The 16735-nt window shown below is 40.3% G+C and overlaps 1 long non-coding RNA gene across 1 annotated transcript; it reads right to left on the bottom strand.

The window, feature by feature from the left end:
- Positions 1-13620: 13620 nt before the first annotated feature.
- On the bottom strand, positions 13621-15952 carry LOC145125927 (uncharacterized). The gene is made up of 3 exons (XR_013716223.1): positions 15480-15952; positions 14659-14748; positions 13621-13889 (listed from the first exon to the last, which is right to left on the bottom strand). It is a non-coding gene; the product is annotated as an uncharacterized LOC145125927 (long non-coding RNA).
- Between the last annotated feature and the right edge of the window lie 783 nt (positions 15953-16735).

Raw genomic sequence — 16735 nt, 5'->3', positions numbered from 1 at the left:
AGTCATGAGTTACATGGTGTAACCCTAGTTTGCCACACTATATAAGAAACCCCAAGGCTCATGAAATTGGCACTAGTGAGAGAGATAAGAGGGCTAGCCGATTTGTGAGTGGAAGTATCATTCTCTCAAGTTATTCCAATTGTTGGTGGTGTTGTGTGATTCCATTTGAGGTGCAACACTTGGGGCACTAAGCTCTTAAAGGTCTAAGGCTTTCAACTACAAGAAAAGGTATGTTATCTAACTTGTTTTATTACCCATGTATAAAATTTTGTATGCTAGTTAGGGTAATACCTTGGAAAGTTCAAGTTTGCATGTATAATAGAGAAAACATAGATCCAAGGTATTTAGGGTTGCATGTACACCTTAGGAGTGTTAGAATGCTCAAAACCAACATTAAGGATATCTCACGAAAGAATTGTGGGACGAAATTCCCTCTAACGGGGGGATGATGTCACAACTAGCATTTTAGGGCCATGATTTCCTATCCATGTACAAGATAGTTCTGTGTGTAACTATATAACGCTATGTTAAATGTGAACCAAACTTCAAATGTTATATTAGTTTATACATCCAGAAATTGTCTCCAGTCGAAACTTCCTTGTGAAAACTCTAAACCTAATTCAATAAGCTATATCCATTCAACTTTGGGCCTTTAAACCGGAAAATATCTTATTGGGCCTAATGGGCCGGTAACCTCTCGCTTTGGCTCTTTTGGGCCAAACAACCACAATTGGGCCCTAGTTGGGCCGAAATTGATTATTCAACTCTGATTTGGGCCATAAGACACTTAGTGGGCTTTATTGGGCCGTGAACATCTTCTTAGATTCTTATGGGCCGTAAATCACTAATGGAGCTCTTATTGGGCCAAATTCTCAAATGGGTCAACCATTAGGCCGAGAACCTCCTAATGGGCCCTCGTTGGGCCGAAAACTCATCCATGTGACCTCATTTGGACCGAGTCCATTTCTTTTGGGCCTAATAATGGACCGAGATCGTACTTAGGCCCGAACCAAGCCCAAAATCGCCCAAAACATAAATGGCCCAAGTGTTCTCGGCTATCCTTCAAGCCCAAACGATTTTTCTTTCTCCCCTCTCCTAATGGGCCGATCAGTTAGCCCATAAGTAATAAAAAAAGGTGGTGGATATTGTGAGTGCCACCTCTATTTTACATATCATATACCCAAGCAATTATCTTGCATGCATCCATGCATAGATCTTTTAACCATCATGTAATACTCCCCTTCTCTCCCCTCTTCTCCTTATCTCAGCCGAGACCACCATCACCTCCCTCATTCCTCACTTCAAACTCATTCAAAAATTCTCTCATATCTTCCCCTCAAACTCAAAGAAATTCTCTCATTCTTCCCTTCAAATTTTCGAGGATTATGTGTGCATCAAAGAGGTTCCTTCACCCTCTCTTCGTGTTTATGCTCCTAGAACCATCTTGGTTTCAAAAATCTTCCCCAAATCAGCACTCTAGGCCGAAAATCTCCTTCATTTCCCACTTCAAAACCGATCAAACCTCAAGGTGAGCTTCATACCCCTTGTTTTCGTGATTTACTATCTTTTGGGGGAGAGTACAAGCTAGTTTTGTGTAAAATCTTGTTATGTATGCTTGCATGTGTATGTTTTGGATGATATATATGTTATTATGTTGTGATATTATGCTAAAAGCTCCAAAATTTCGAGATTTACCCAAACCTTGAAGTTGTTGGAATAACTTACATTATGTATCTTCTTATGTTTGGTTAAAGATGCTAAGTAAGCTTGAATATTCACAATAAACCTAAAGAAATCATAAAAAGGGGCCATATTTGTCATTTTTCATAAAAGTGGGCTTTATTTGTCATTCTCGGTATTATTGGGCTAAAAGTGTCATTTTTCATAAAAAAAATGGGCTTTTATTGACAATCGGTATTAATTGAGCCTTAGTGTCAATTTTATGTAAAATGGGCCTCTCGTGAACATGTCGTTAACAATCAACTATTTTGATAACAACGATGAAACAACGAACTATTCTGACACTCTCGATAAAAATGATTACATTTTTACTATTTATGAGTTACAGTAAAAAATATACACTCGTATCATTATTTTAACACGAAATAATGAAACACACTATTTGCGTAAAAATTCTGTTAAGGCTCTTGTGAGATGCACCTTCACCGTACCTACCTCCTGGAGGGAGAACGAGAATTTATGTATAGATCTATATGGGGTTGACACCCCACACCTGAGCTGCTCGCTACAGCTTGACAGCCCAGTCTAGGGTGACAAATGCCTTCTAAGAAAACTGACGCCTGAAGAACGTCAAGACATGCACTCTGTCATATTAGTATGGTTATAACGACTCACATAGAGAATAACAAAACTATTATAAGTTTTACGCTGAATATGCATACCACTTAGTTTTGTAAAGTATAACACTGTGTTGATTATTTGTACTATCCACCTCACTCCGGTCTTTGGGTTTAAGACCATAATTTCTCATGACACAGAAAATACAGGATTTTATGGGAATCACCATCTATACATTTTTTCAAACAAGATAAAACAAGGATACACATGCTATAATACAAGATTTGAAACAAAACTCAAAAACTATTTTTACAGAAAATATCGGATTTTTTGGAGTTTTCAAACCATTGTAAAGTTTTCATATAAACATGCTTATGAACTCACCAACATTTTATATGTTGACGCTTTTCAAAATAACTTGTATTATTAGGAACTCATTAAGCAGGTTGGCAGCTTTGGACTTTTAGGAATTTGCTGTATTTTGTTTTCACCATACACTTGTTAGTTTTTGGGATGTAATTTATGAATAGATACAATGATGCAAACCATGTACGATGTTATATTTTATGTATGCTGATGATGATTGTCTATGTTTCATTTATATAAACTTGTTATGATATTACAAGATGAAGTCATTCGCCCTCGGACGTTTCCTGTAACAACATAAATTCCCAAAACAATTTTTCATGTTCAATCATAATAAATTTCATAAGAACAATTTCAAAACCCATTGTATCACATATTAACTCAATAAACAACCCCAGAATCTCAAGTACATAAATCTTCATCAGTGTGTACGGATCATGCCGGCACCTTCCCGCGATCCTCGCTAGTACCTGAAACACATAACACAACAACTGTAAGCATAAATGCTTAGTGAGTTCCCCAAAATACCAATACGCACATACGCCACTCAAGGCTATAAGACCTTCCGGTCTCTGTGTCTCAGAGGACTTCCGTCCCACAACCCTGGTAGACCTTCCGGCCTTACCCGTAATGACCTTCCGGTCCATATCATCCCGACCTTCCGGTCCACATCATGATGACCTTCCGGTCCTTATCATTCATAACATACATAGCACATACATATCACATAACAGCATACAACACATACATCTCATAGCATATAAGACCTTCCGGTCACATATAGGTACCACTCTAGGTACAGTATAGTGAGAAGACTCACCTCGTACGATGTCGGATAACCTCTCGTGCTCGATAACCCGTCCTAGCCTCCTCCTATTAACATAATAACATTCCTGATCAATACCCTCTCATAGGCTCATCTCTAAAGATTGGGTAGAAGGCCATTCTACCCCTCCCTGAACTCTCCTGAATCAGCTTGACCAAACCCTAAGGTCAACTGAAGTCAACGGTCAAACTTTGACCCGACTCGTCGAGTGCACGTGGGCGACTCGGCGAGTCCATGCGGGTCCTCTGAATCCTTCTAGCCTCACCTGGCACGTCGATTCATCCCTTCACTCGACGGGTTACACCTGTCACGAATCGCGGGGCAACCCCGACTCGACTCGTCGAGTCCCCTTATGGACTCGGCGAGTTCCTTCCATGGCCAACTAGTAGATCTAACCTTCTAGCATTCAAAAGTCACGTAAAGGTTCGAACTTTAGGCCCATGCATCACACTATCATCTCTAAATGCCAAAATAACCCTTAATATAATGACCTAGGCCCCAAAACTCATAAAGGATTGCATAAAGCTGAAGAATAGGGACTATCTGGACCTCTTAAGGTCCAAATCTAATGCTTATTCCACATTGGGACCTCATATACTCCATATTATCTATAAGAAAAGGTGTCAAGAAACCCTAGACTCATGCCATCAACATCATACAGAAGGAAAGGTCCGATTTATTACCTCAAAGTGAAGCTCCTTGCTTCAAAATCTCAGGATGTCAACCTCCTCTGGTCCCTCATGCTAGAACCCTCCTTCTCCTTTGCAATGTCACACCAAAAAGGCTCAAGATGGATCTTCTTCACTCTTTAAGCTCTCTGGTTCGAAAGGAGTCTCTCAAGGGTGTAGGTGACCGCCACTACAGGCCATAAGGACCTTTAAATAGGTCCCAAACCCGGACAATTAGGGTTTTCCTTAACAGCGCTGACTCGGCGAGTCCAATACCCGACTCATCGAGTTCCTTCATTAAACTGATCACCAAGTCACGATTCTACTCGACGAGTCGAGGCGTCAACTCGTCGAGTCACTCTTCATAACTCAAGAAGAAATACTCAAATTGTCATGCCTGGAAATCTAGATGTTACAATTCTCCCCCACTTGAAATAGATTTCGCCCTCGAAATCGCTCCTCAAACCACATAGATAGAAACCAAACACTCGAAAAGCACCACTGAGAGGTTCTCACACCAAAACGATATCTTCCCCCATGAATACCTGGATCCGACCAAGAACTCCAAATTTGGAACAAAACCGGCCCCTCTGTCGCTAAAATCCCCTTTCTGACCTTCCTAGAATCGGGAACTCTAATGGCCTGGCCTGCCACCAGACCGCCCACTCATGCTATCACTATGATATTTGCTCCTCGAACATCAAACCCTGCTAACTCACTGCTCCGCTGATTCTCACAAGACAAAATCCGATAATCGGCTACCGATCACTCGTACCAACGTACCAAAACGGTCCGAATCACGCCCCAAGAAACGAAAGGGTTTACATCCCACCAGGGTTCATTCACTGAACTACTATCAGAATCCATCCGATCAATAAACTTTCAACATCCTGTTCCCTGCCACAAGAAAATCATGCTCGCTCAGAAGTCCTCAGACATCTAAAATCATAAGCCTCAGCTGCATCCCTCGTATCCCTTTTTAACATTAAGTACCAGGTCTGATCTTGACCCAACAGTTGAACCTCCAGGTCATCCGTTGCATTATCCCAACCGTCTCCATGGTTTCCTTCTTACTATAACCACATCGGCCCAATGTGACACTCAAGTAACGAAGTTCGCTTAACCCTACGCGAATGCTACCTTCCCATCTGGAGATCGACTCGGCACCGACCTCTGTCATCTGTTACTCATCGTTCCATGCTACTTGCGGTACCTCCCGTACCCGGGTACTGACCCACACATGTCTAAGACATCAGATGACAAACAATACTCCTCAACATGGAACCCACCTCAGAATCCAGAATCTCATCTCACCTATCCAACGCACCACCAGAGCCAAACTCAAACTCGAGAGTTTTGTCCGACCCAGAGTTGGAACCACTCGTCCCAATGAAACACCCAACTCAAAGCTCATTTCCCGCAACCCATGCGTACCTCACTTATCCCATTCTTTTGGATTGCGATTACCACCTTACTCAGAACATAATAACTCCCTATCATTGAGGAGACCCCGGTCTCGCCCCTGGTCCGACCACCAGGTTCCCAAGAAAACTCATAAATTGGGGCCACCCCATGCCTAAAACTCTTCTGCGCCCTGCTCTGATCAAAGAGTACTTTATCATGACAACTTCTCGCTGACTAGTGTGTACTACGTCTTCTCGTAGCATCACATCAACCTCTCACTGACTGGTGAGTACTGCGGCTTCCCGCAGTATCACCACAACCTCTCACTGACTGGTGAGTACTACGGCCTCCCGTAGTATCACCACAACCTCTCACTGACTGGGGAGTACTACGGCTTCCCGTAGCATCACAACAACCTCTGACTAGTAAGTACTATGGCTTCCCGTAGCATCACAACAACCTCTGACTAGTGAGTACTACGGCTTCCCGTAGCATCACAACAACCTCTGACTAGTGAGTACTACGGCTTCCCGTAGCATCACAACAACCTCTGACTAGTGAGTACTGCGGCTTCCCGTAGCATCACAACAACCTCTGACTAGTGAGTACTACGGCTTCCCGTAGCATCACAACAACCTCTGACTAGTGAGTACTACGGATTCCCGTAGCATCACAACAACCTCTGACTAGTGAGTACTACGGCTTCCTGTAGCATCACAACAACCTCTGACTAGTGAGTACTACGGCTTCCCGTAGCATCACAACAACCTCTGACTGATTCACAATCCGTGGATCGATCATAGATAGGTGTATGCACTTACCCAAATTATGCATCACTATATCTGGCGGCAATCTTCATAACAAAACACCCTTCCCTGCTACGATCCATATTCTTGGACAATCTCACTTGCTGTCATTAACCGAAAGGGCTCCCATTGGAATCATCGATGCTTGACCCACCACTTGCCGTCTCCACTCAAGACTCAAAATTATCCGAAATCCAATGCATTAAATTCGAATAGCTCGATACACCACATAGGACCTCACGACGTCTCGTCTCATCCACTGATCTTCCTGTTCCACAACCTGAAATTGGTTGTCTAATCAACTTCTGCCATTTCCAAGCTGAATAACAGCCCCATCATTGAACCAGAATTTCTCAACCGCCGAACTCACCCTACGAGTCAACCATCTCGAATTCACCATTATGACCTTGAAGAATTCCCGTTCACCCCAAGGTCTCCGATCAACGGCCACTTGCCGTGGAGGCACTCATTCTCTTCAAACATAACACATGCATTATCTCGCTCTGCACCTCGTCTCAATCACCAACAACCTTGCGCTCAATGAATTCGCACCGCCGGTCTCTATATCCAGATCTCTAACCATTCTCGATCGAATCTCTGATCCCCTTAATAAAATACCTGGTTCTCTCCCACTTAGGGTTCGAACCATCCCCAATCGGCGCACCAGCAATCTATCACACCGACTGTTTCCACCAGTAATCATCGCACCTACTCTTGGAAGGTGCTACGCAACGCTCGATGATCTCCCGACAGAGATCGAGCAACTCTAAATGCCCTAAAACTCAGATGAAATCCTCATAACTTCCCACCACGACTGTCTCTAGTCATTCAGAATCTCACACCATTCCATCACCGGACCTCCCAACTGTCCAGTATTAACCCTGACTCTTAGTCTGGAAGTAATGATCTACCGTACTCCTCATCATCGACTCCTCAACCAACGTTCCATCACGTCACTTATCATAAGGGCAGAAACCATTTTTCCACTCTTAATACCCATCAAAGACAATAAGGGTCACCGCCCTGATATACTCCTCTTGATCGTCCGACGCTGCAGCTAACACATACCCTACTATACTCAATTAGGGTGTATCCTGGTCCTTGACCATCTCAGTCCCCACTGACGACCTGTTCAAGCTATATCTTTACCTCACAGCAGACCTACTGCCATATACTCTGGTTGGAGATCACCATCCGTGCAATCCCACAGGGCTCACCCCCAAACTCGAAAACCGAAATCTCATCACCTCTTACGTCTCCCACAGGAAACGGAAATAGCACCACTCGGGTCACAGAAAGTGACCTCTCCACTATCGGTCGGTTGCCCAGCCCATACCATATTCCACATAATGCACCATCCCTACTCATCCCTGAGTCTTGCGACTCCAACTGGCATATCACCCGCAATCCCTCGGAGCTCACTCGATTTCCACTTTCAAGGGATGCTCCACTAAAACTTGTTCTTCAAGGCCCTCTGGCCCCATACTCATTCACCTCTTATCTCAGTCTAGACAATCCCCACGGAATAACCGGTAAAACCAGAAATACTAACCGCCACATGTCATGTCACTCAAACCGCGTGGCCACCTCTCGATCTGCTATGAATCATGGTACCTGCACCATGTTATCTCCTCTTAATCTCCTACGAATCCTGGTACTCGAACCATGTTCCCTCTTCTCATTCCACCTCACATCATGGCACTCGAACCATGACATCACCTCTTGACCTGCTACAACTCATGGTACTCGATCCATGTCGTCGCTTCTTAATCCGCTACTTATCATGGTACTCGAACCATGACATCACTTCTCAATCCGCTACTTATCATGGTACTCGAACCATGACATCACTTCTCAATCCGCTACTTATCATGGTACTCGAACCATGACATCACTTCTCAATCCGCTACTTATCATGGTACTCGAACCATGACATCACTTCTCAATCCGCTACTTATCATGGTACTCGAACCATGACATCACTTCTCAATCCGCTACTTATCATGGTACTCGAACCATGACATCACTTCTCAATCCGCTACTTATCATAGTACTCGAACCATGACATCACTTCTCAATCCGCTACTTAAAATCCTCCGGATTAGCCTTCCGGATCGCCGCGGCCATCTCGTCATAAATCATACGGCGAATCTCATCATCGTTAACACCGCTGCTCTCAGGTGTGTGGTGTACCAACCATGATGTCTCTGAAACACAACACAAAGATACCAGAGACTCGATCGAGTATACTCGCACTCGATCACCCAACCCTACTTGTTCCTTGGTACCCTAAGGATTCTTACTTGGACTGCTCACTGATCCGGTGTTTCCAGTAGTACTGGCCCTATACTACCTTTCACACCGCATCAGTATTCATCCCAAGTCCTCCTCCTAGGATCCCAGATCACAAGTACTCTACACCTCGCTAAGCATAGGCTACCCTTCGGTAGACCTCTCATAAGCTCCTCACTGCTACCTACTCACTCTCGAAGCATCACATAGCAGCAGTAATCTCCTAGGCTAAGGCATCACAAATCAGGCCACTCTAGTCCTAATATGAATACCTAGCCTACTCTAGCATGCATAGCATATCATATCATATCATATCATATCTCATAATACATAATGTAAGGGTATTTTGGGAAATCACCGTTCGGGCGCTGGCTGATCGTACACACTGCTCTTTCCTGCTTTTCTCAAAATCTTTTACTCTTTTAGAAAAATTGTTCCTTTTTATGAAAAACTTTCTAAAATCCACAGTTTGAGTTCAGATAAGCCCGAAGGTGCATCTGAATCCCTCAAACCAAGGCTTTGATACCAACTTGTAACAACGTAAATTCCCAAAACAATTTTTCATTTTCAATCATAATAAATTTCATAAGAACAATTTCAAAACCCATTGTATCACATATTAACTCAATAAACAACCCCAGAATCTCAAGTACATAAATCTTAAAAAGTGTGTACGGATCATGTCGGCGCCTTCCTGCGATCCTCGCTAGTACCTGAAACAAATAACACAACAACTGTAAGCATAAATGCTTTGTGAGTTCCCCAAAATAACAATACGTACATACGCCACTCAAGGCTATAAGACCTTCCGGTCTCTGTGTCTCAGAGGACTTCCGTCCCACAACCCTGGTAGACCTTCCGGCCCTACCCGTAATGACCTTCCGGTCCATATCATCCTGACCTTTCGGTCCATATCATCCCGACCTTTTGGTCCACGTCATGATGACCTTCCGGTCCTTATCATTCATAACATACATAGCACATACATATCACATAACATCATACATCACATACATCTCATAGCATATAAGACCTTTCGGTCACATATAGGTACCACTCTAGGTACAGTATAGTGAGAAGACTCACCTCGTATGATGTCGGATAACCTCTCGTGCTCGATAACCCGTCCTAGCCTCCTTCTATTAACATAATAACATTCCTGATCAATACCCTCTCATAGGATCATCTCTAAAGATTGGGTAGAAGGCCATTCTACCCCTCCCTGAACTCTCCTGAATCAGCTTGACCAAACCCTAAGGTCAACTGAAGTCAATGGTCAAACTTTGACCCGACTCGTCGAGTGCACATGGGCGACTCGGCGAGTCCATGCGGGTCCTCTGAATCCTTCTAGCCTCACCTGGCACGTCGATTCATCCCTTCGCTCGACGGGTTACACCTGTCACGAATCGCGGGGCAACCCCGACTCGACTCGTCGAGTCCCCTTATGGACTCGGCGACTTCCTTCCATGGCAACACTCAAACGACCTTATGAGGTCAGATCTGCTTCACCAACTAGTAGATCTAACCTTCTAGCATTCAAAAGTCATGTAAAGGTTTGAACTTTAGGCCCATGCATCACACTATCATCTCTAAATGCCAAAATAACCCTTAATATAATGACCTAGGCCCCAAAACTCATAAAGGATTGCATAAAGCTGAAGAATAGGGACTCTCTGGACCTCTTAAGGTCCAGATCTAAAGCTTATTCCACATTGGGACCTCATATACTCCATATTCTCTATAAGAAAAGGGGTCAAGAAACTCTAGACTCATGCCATCAACATCATACAGAAGGAAAGGTCCGATTTATTACCTCAAAGTGAAGCTCCTTGCTTCAAAATCTCAGGATGTCAACCTCCTTTGGTCCCTCATGCTAGAACCCTCCTTCTCCTTTGCAATGTCACACCAAAAAGGCTCAAGATGGCTCTTCTTCACTCTCTAAGCTCTCTGGTTCGAAAGGAGTTTCTCAAGGGTGTAGGTGGCCGCCACTACAGGCCATAAGGACCATTAAATAGGTCCCAAACCCGGACAATTAGGGTTTTCCTTAACAGCGCTGACTCGGCGAGTCCAGTACCCGACTCGTCGAGTTCCTTCATTAAACTGATCACCGAGTCACGATTCTACTCGACGAGTCGAGGCGTCAACTCGTCGAGTCACTCTTCATAACTCAAGAAGAAATACTCAAATTGGCATGCCTGGAAATCCGAATGTTACATTTCCGCCGTTCCGGTTCAGGAGTGTGACACAAACATGGGGACTTATAAGGGTCTAAAAAGATGCACAATAAGGTGGTGAGAAGAGTTACTTGCTAAATCCAAACCTAGAAGTCACCTCCTTCTTCTTAAATTCCCAAAAATCAACACAAAAAGCTTAGAGAGTAAATATGGAGGTTAGGGTTTGCTTGGAGGCAGAGAGAGTGTGATGGATATCGATGAGAAAACCCTAGTCATCACATTCCCTTAAATATGATGCAAACACCAGATATTAGGGTTTCTCCTTAAACAGTTTCCATGTCGTGGCCATAGGCTTCCATGCCGTGCAGACCATTTAAAACATGCGATACATCGACCATCACCATGTCATGGGATTCATTCACCATGATGTGGTGCCGCCCAAAATCCAAAATATATATTAAATTAAAGTACCTCCAAGAATCCGAATGCTATAAATTTTTCTTAAGTTCTTTCTACTCAAATGGGTTATGAGGGAAACCAAAAAGGACTCTGCTATTACTCGAAATATTACCAACAATTAATGACCTTGGACACTCTTTCCAACGGGTTTTTGGCCAATGTGTAAGACCAAGCCTTTAAGCTCATATATATATATATATATATATATATATATATATATATATATATATATATATATATATATAATGTTCAACTTTTTTTCATTTTAGAGGGTTTATGTAAGATATCCCGCCACCATATAGAAAGAAGAGCAAAAGAAGGGGTTTCTATTTTTCCTGTTTTTGAAGAAACATATGGAGTTTTTCATAATTTCCCAGAGATCCAACGTCCCAACATCTTTAATTTTCGGAAGGCTACTTCCTATCATCAAAACCTTAGTTTTATGCAGTTGGATTGTTGAGATCAGCTCCGGAGGCTCGGAAATCGTCGCTATTGTTTGTTGCTAGAAAAAAACATTGTTTTGGTGATATTCATCTTTGTCTTTTCTTGTAACACTAGTTGTAAGGTAATCTTACTTTTCAGTCCTTTATGTTTTAAAGGTTTACAAAAAAAAGGCCCTTATGCTGGGGGTACAAAGCGTACGTCGGGCGTAAGTTAGCAAAACTTTGGCGGGTCGAGACTTCAGTACGCCGAGCGTACTCGTGTTTTCTCCAAACCCTAATTTTTTGTGTTGTGACCACTATTTAAGCATTATAAACCCTCTTGACCTTCTTATGACCAACCTCCATATCCTCTAAAACCTAAAATCGAACCCTAGCTTGTGTATGTGAGATTTGAAGCTTGAAAAGTGATTCTTGAGTGTTTTGTGTTAGAAGGAAGATCTTTCAAGAGGTGGTGGTGCATTCTAGCTTGTAGATCCAGAAACTTCATATCCTTGTAGAAGCATTTTTGGTTCTTTTCTCCCAAAGCTTTGATCATTGTGAGTATGGAGTACTCCATAGCTATTAAGCCGTCATTTAAGACATTTTATGGTGTCTAGAGTCATGAAAATGTTAGCTTGGCCATTTCCTTTCTCTCATGCAAGAGTTATGGGGCTTTTAATGAAGTAAAAGTTAGGGGTTTGGGTTTTAGCTCCTTGTAGCCATGAAAAGGCTAAAAGTCAGAGACTTTATGGATTAGGACGTTCTTTAGGGTCCAAATCTGAGTTTGGAATGAATGTCTTAATGATTAAGACATTAATAAGGAAGTTTTGAGATTTACTTACGTACGTTGAGCGTATGCTTGGCTATGCCCAGCGTAGACAGATTCGAGCCCGTCCCTCCTAACTTGCACTCTACGCTCTGCGTAGTGTTGAGTAAGTCGAGCGCACTAGTCAAGGGTTACCTTTCTTTGACTTTGACCACTTGTGTCTTAGGTAGATTGTGAGGGGTTTTATAGGGGCAAAACAATATTTTGCTTTAAGTATGGAATAGAATTGTCTTTGGTTTAGTAGTATGTGTGGGAAATTCCTAAATTATTAATTAAGGTTAATTTGTGTATTTAATTAGGCGGAGTCTAGTTCCGATAGTTCGGGTGTGAGTTTTATCAGTCATTCGTGTGAGGTGTGTCTCATCACTATTCTTTCCTGTGTGGTAAACTGTGTTTATTGATGACCAGTTCGGTCTATGTGTTATTTATTGTGTTATGTGTTACTGTGTGTGTTGAGACTTCGAGTAGTCTCCAGGGTTGCTAATAACCCACTAGGCGTGCTGTTTGTCAACTGAGACTTTGGGTAGTCTCCAGGGTCGTTGATAACCCATGGCCGCTTATTTTGTGCTGTGTTGCATGTGGTATTTTGGGGAACTCACTAAGCTTTGTGCTTACGGTTGTTGATTAACTGTGTTTCATGTACTTCTGAGGATCGCGGGAAAGCGAAGGCTTGATTGTACACATTCGCCTGAAGATTATCATACCAGATATTTTGAGAGACTTTGATATTTTGATGTTGATTTGTATTTGATCTTATGATTTTATTGAGATGGTTTTTATGAAAGATGTTTTTCTTATGAAATTAAAAATGAAAAAAATTCGGTTTGAAAATTTGGATGTTATATTTCTTATTTAATTCCAATCACTTGAGGTCATTTGTTCCAAGTGCTTGATTCTTATTATATGCTTCTAGTACATCTAGAAAAGACTTTGTATTACCTCAAATATTGGTAATAACGAGGTTTTTAGGCCCGCGCGTTGCGGCAGGAGTTTATGCAATAATTTTTATTGAGATGGGAAGAAATCATTAAGGGTCATTTTAGTGTATTTTGCAAATTTAATGGAAGTACATTGCTACTAATGGAAAATCAATTACAAATATAAATTACATATTCACATATATACAAATACACCCATATACATACGGTCACCTCTGCGCAACTTATTTAAACGTATGTATATTTTTTACAATAGATATATTAACAGATCAATGTAAGTCGATTGTTATTTCTTGTATTTAACCCTAGTTTTAGAAATATTAACTTGTATTTAACCCTAGTTTTAGAAATATTAAATATAGTATCATTGGTAAAAGTATTACTTTCTCAACTTGTGCTCCATAAGTAGGCTGCAAAAACACAAATAATAATGTTAAATTCTTCATGAACAAATTACATATTCGAACACAACAGCAGACAAAGAGCCTTAGTTGTGGCAAAAAAAAATTCACACATGATTTTTTTATCATAATTTTCAAATTTTTTTTATTTTTTTTGCTTTAATTTAGAAAATTGTTTGGAATGGTAAAGCAAACTAAACCGTAAAATTACCCAATGGTTAATTCAAAAAAGGAATTATTGGTGAAATATCAAAATGCATAATTTAAAAAATATTTAAAACTTTTAGGGTGCGTTTGGTTGTGGAAAATTGTTTTCATTTTCTAAGAAAATGTTTTCAGAAAATATATTTGAGTTTTTATTTTCAATTTTCAATGAAAATTCTAGGAAATGCGTTTGGTTGAAATCGGAGGAGTTTTCATTTTCCATGTTAGAAATTTGGAAAACTTTGGAAAACTGTAAAAATCACTTTTCTAATTTACATACAATTTGAAAAACTGAAAATTTTGGAAAAATGAACGAACCAAACGCGTTTTCAAAATTTCCATTTTTCTTGGAAAATTTTCCTAAAAAACTGGAAAATTTTCCACAACCAAACGCACCCTTAGAGTTTGATCGGAAAAAAGAGCTAATATTAAACCGCAAAAAGTGCCCAAAATCAAGAATTTTTTTTTTTTTTTTGTAATTTATCCTATAATTATCTTTGCAGACAATAAATAACTCAAGAACAATCAAGATCCAAGTTGCTATAAATGAAAATAGAGATGGATAAATCTTCACCTTAATCACTTCAACATTGGTGTGAATCATGTCTTCAACAGCCCTCTCTGTTTAATGGCCCCTAGTAACGATCATATCTCACCTTCTGACCTTCATATAATTCCATAACCAAAGGAACAACATTATCATCTTCATAAGTGTCTTTTAAGCCCCCAATATTCTGATGTGGTGGCATATGTTTCATAATCTCAACTTACTTCCTTACATCTTCAATATTCGCCCTTGTTCTAAGCTTCTTTTTTGAAATTGATTTACAGGCAATACTTTACAGGTAGATTTATCGGTACACATAATGAATACATTTGTAGGGATCATTATAAAAAAAATTGGATGGTTGGCCAAAAAAAGAAAGAAAATAGCATATTATCATAAATCTACAACAACAGGTTTTTTGTCCTAAGCTAATCAAGATAGGCTAAAAATGATAATTGGTCTTTTGTCTTAAGCTAATTAAGATAGGCTAAAAATGATAATTTCTTTGGGAGATGTTTAAGTCTTGCATCATCAGATTTTTCCCCTGATCTTTATATAAAAATTGTTATCAAATTTATTTTAAGATGTCGTTTTCATCATAGATCACTTGGATGTCTACTTGATACTTCCTTGCATGAACCACTCAACATAACTAATCCGTGAATAAAAAAACAATAAAAAATCCACAATAAAGCTATGATAAATCCACAAAAATCAACAAAATGAATTTTTTTACAAACTCGTGACTAAATGATCCTTTTACCTTCAAATAACAGAAAAAACAACCAAAAAAGCCACTAATCTTTTCAGCATAAATCGTGAAATCTATGAATAAAAATAAATGGTACCTGAACTTGATCAACGTAGATCCTCTTTCCCCTAATTTCACATTACAATTTTGAGTTTTGATTTATGATTCTTCATGTACCTGCGTCTGATACTTGTTAAATGAAATTAAAGCTTATGTAGAGAAAGATTAGAAAAAAGGGTCAAAAAATGGTGCTTGAATGTGGCGAAGTTCATGATGACGGTGGTGAGTGGTAAGTTCTTGGGCCATTGGATGTCAGAATAAACGATATCGATATGAGAAGTATTCGAAATAGGCGGTTAAGGTGTTAATTAGTTTGTAGATAGAAAAATAAAGTGATCTATGAAAAAAGGAAAGTGCACTGTGAAGAGAAGAGAAGAAATAGTGGTACTGGTAGCCGGTGCGGAAATGTGCCCAGTTATATTTAGGGTTTATCTGAAAGAGAGGGGGAAGGGAAACAGAATATTGTGATGGGGGTGGAAATGGTGCGGTGTTTTGGTGGTACGGTGGTGGTGAGGGTTTCTAAATACAAAATAGATAGTGAGAAGCACACCAATGGTAGTTAAGATGCCTGTAGTAAAGCACAGTAATATCACTATAGAGTGATGTGCTCTCTACAGGAGATAACATTTTGTCAAATGTTAGTTTTTACGATGGATTTGAAGCGACTCTAGAAATTCCTTGGTTTTACTTTCCTTTCGTGAGAGGTTTTCATGCTAAAATTCGTCACGTATTGGTTGATTACTTATTGTTTTTGGGTTGATTATAATGGTCATATAAGTTGCATTAGAGTTGTTTTGTTGCAATTGAAAATACTCTATTTGTTTGCATCTTCAAAGGTTGATTCGAGTTGGGAAAATTTAGCCAAACAAAGTTTAGATTAATTACGTGAAAGGTCTCTGTGGTTTGGGGTAATCTGTGCGTTTGGTCCCTAACTTCTTTTTTAACTTGGAAGGTCCCTCAGACGTTATTTTGTTGCGTGTTTGGTCCCTGCCGAACCTAAAAAGACTATATTGCCCTTTTTATTTATTTTTGATTGGTTTGTTGGTTTATTTCTTATTTATTTATTAAATTTGGTGGCCTATTTCATATACCACCACTCTTTTGTGAAAATATGAATCTCGCACAGATGTGTTTTTTTCTTTTTTTCTTTTTTAATATAAAAACAATAAATAAATGATAGAATTTTTTTTTAAGTATCAAGGGAAAAATAGACTTTTTATGTCTAATAGGGACCAAAGACGCAACAAAATAACGTTTGAGGGACCTTCCGAATTTAAAAAAAAAAAAAAAGAG

Source organism: Lactuca virosa, chromosome 7 (assembly GCF_052849685.1).
Source record: "Lactuca virosa cultivar CGN04683 chromosome 7, Lactuca_virosa_CGN04683_v6, whole genome shotgun sequence".
Taxonomy (NCBI): domain Eukaryota; kingdom Viridiplantae; phylum Streptophyta; class Magnoliopsida; order Asterales; family Asteraceae; genus Lactuca; species Lactuca virosa.
This window is presented reverse-complemented; position numbering and strand designations above follow the sequence as displayed.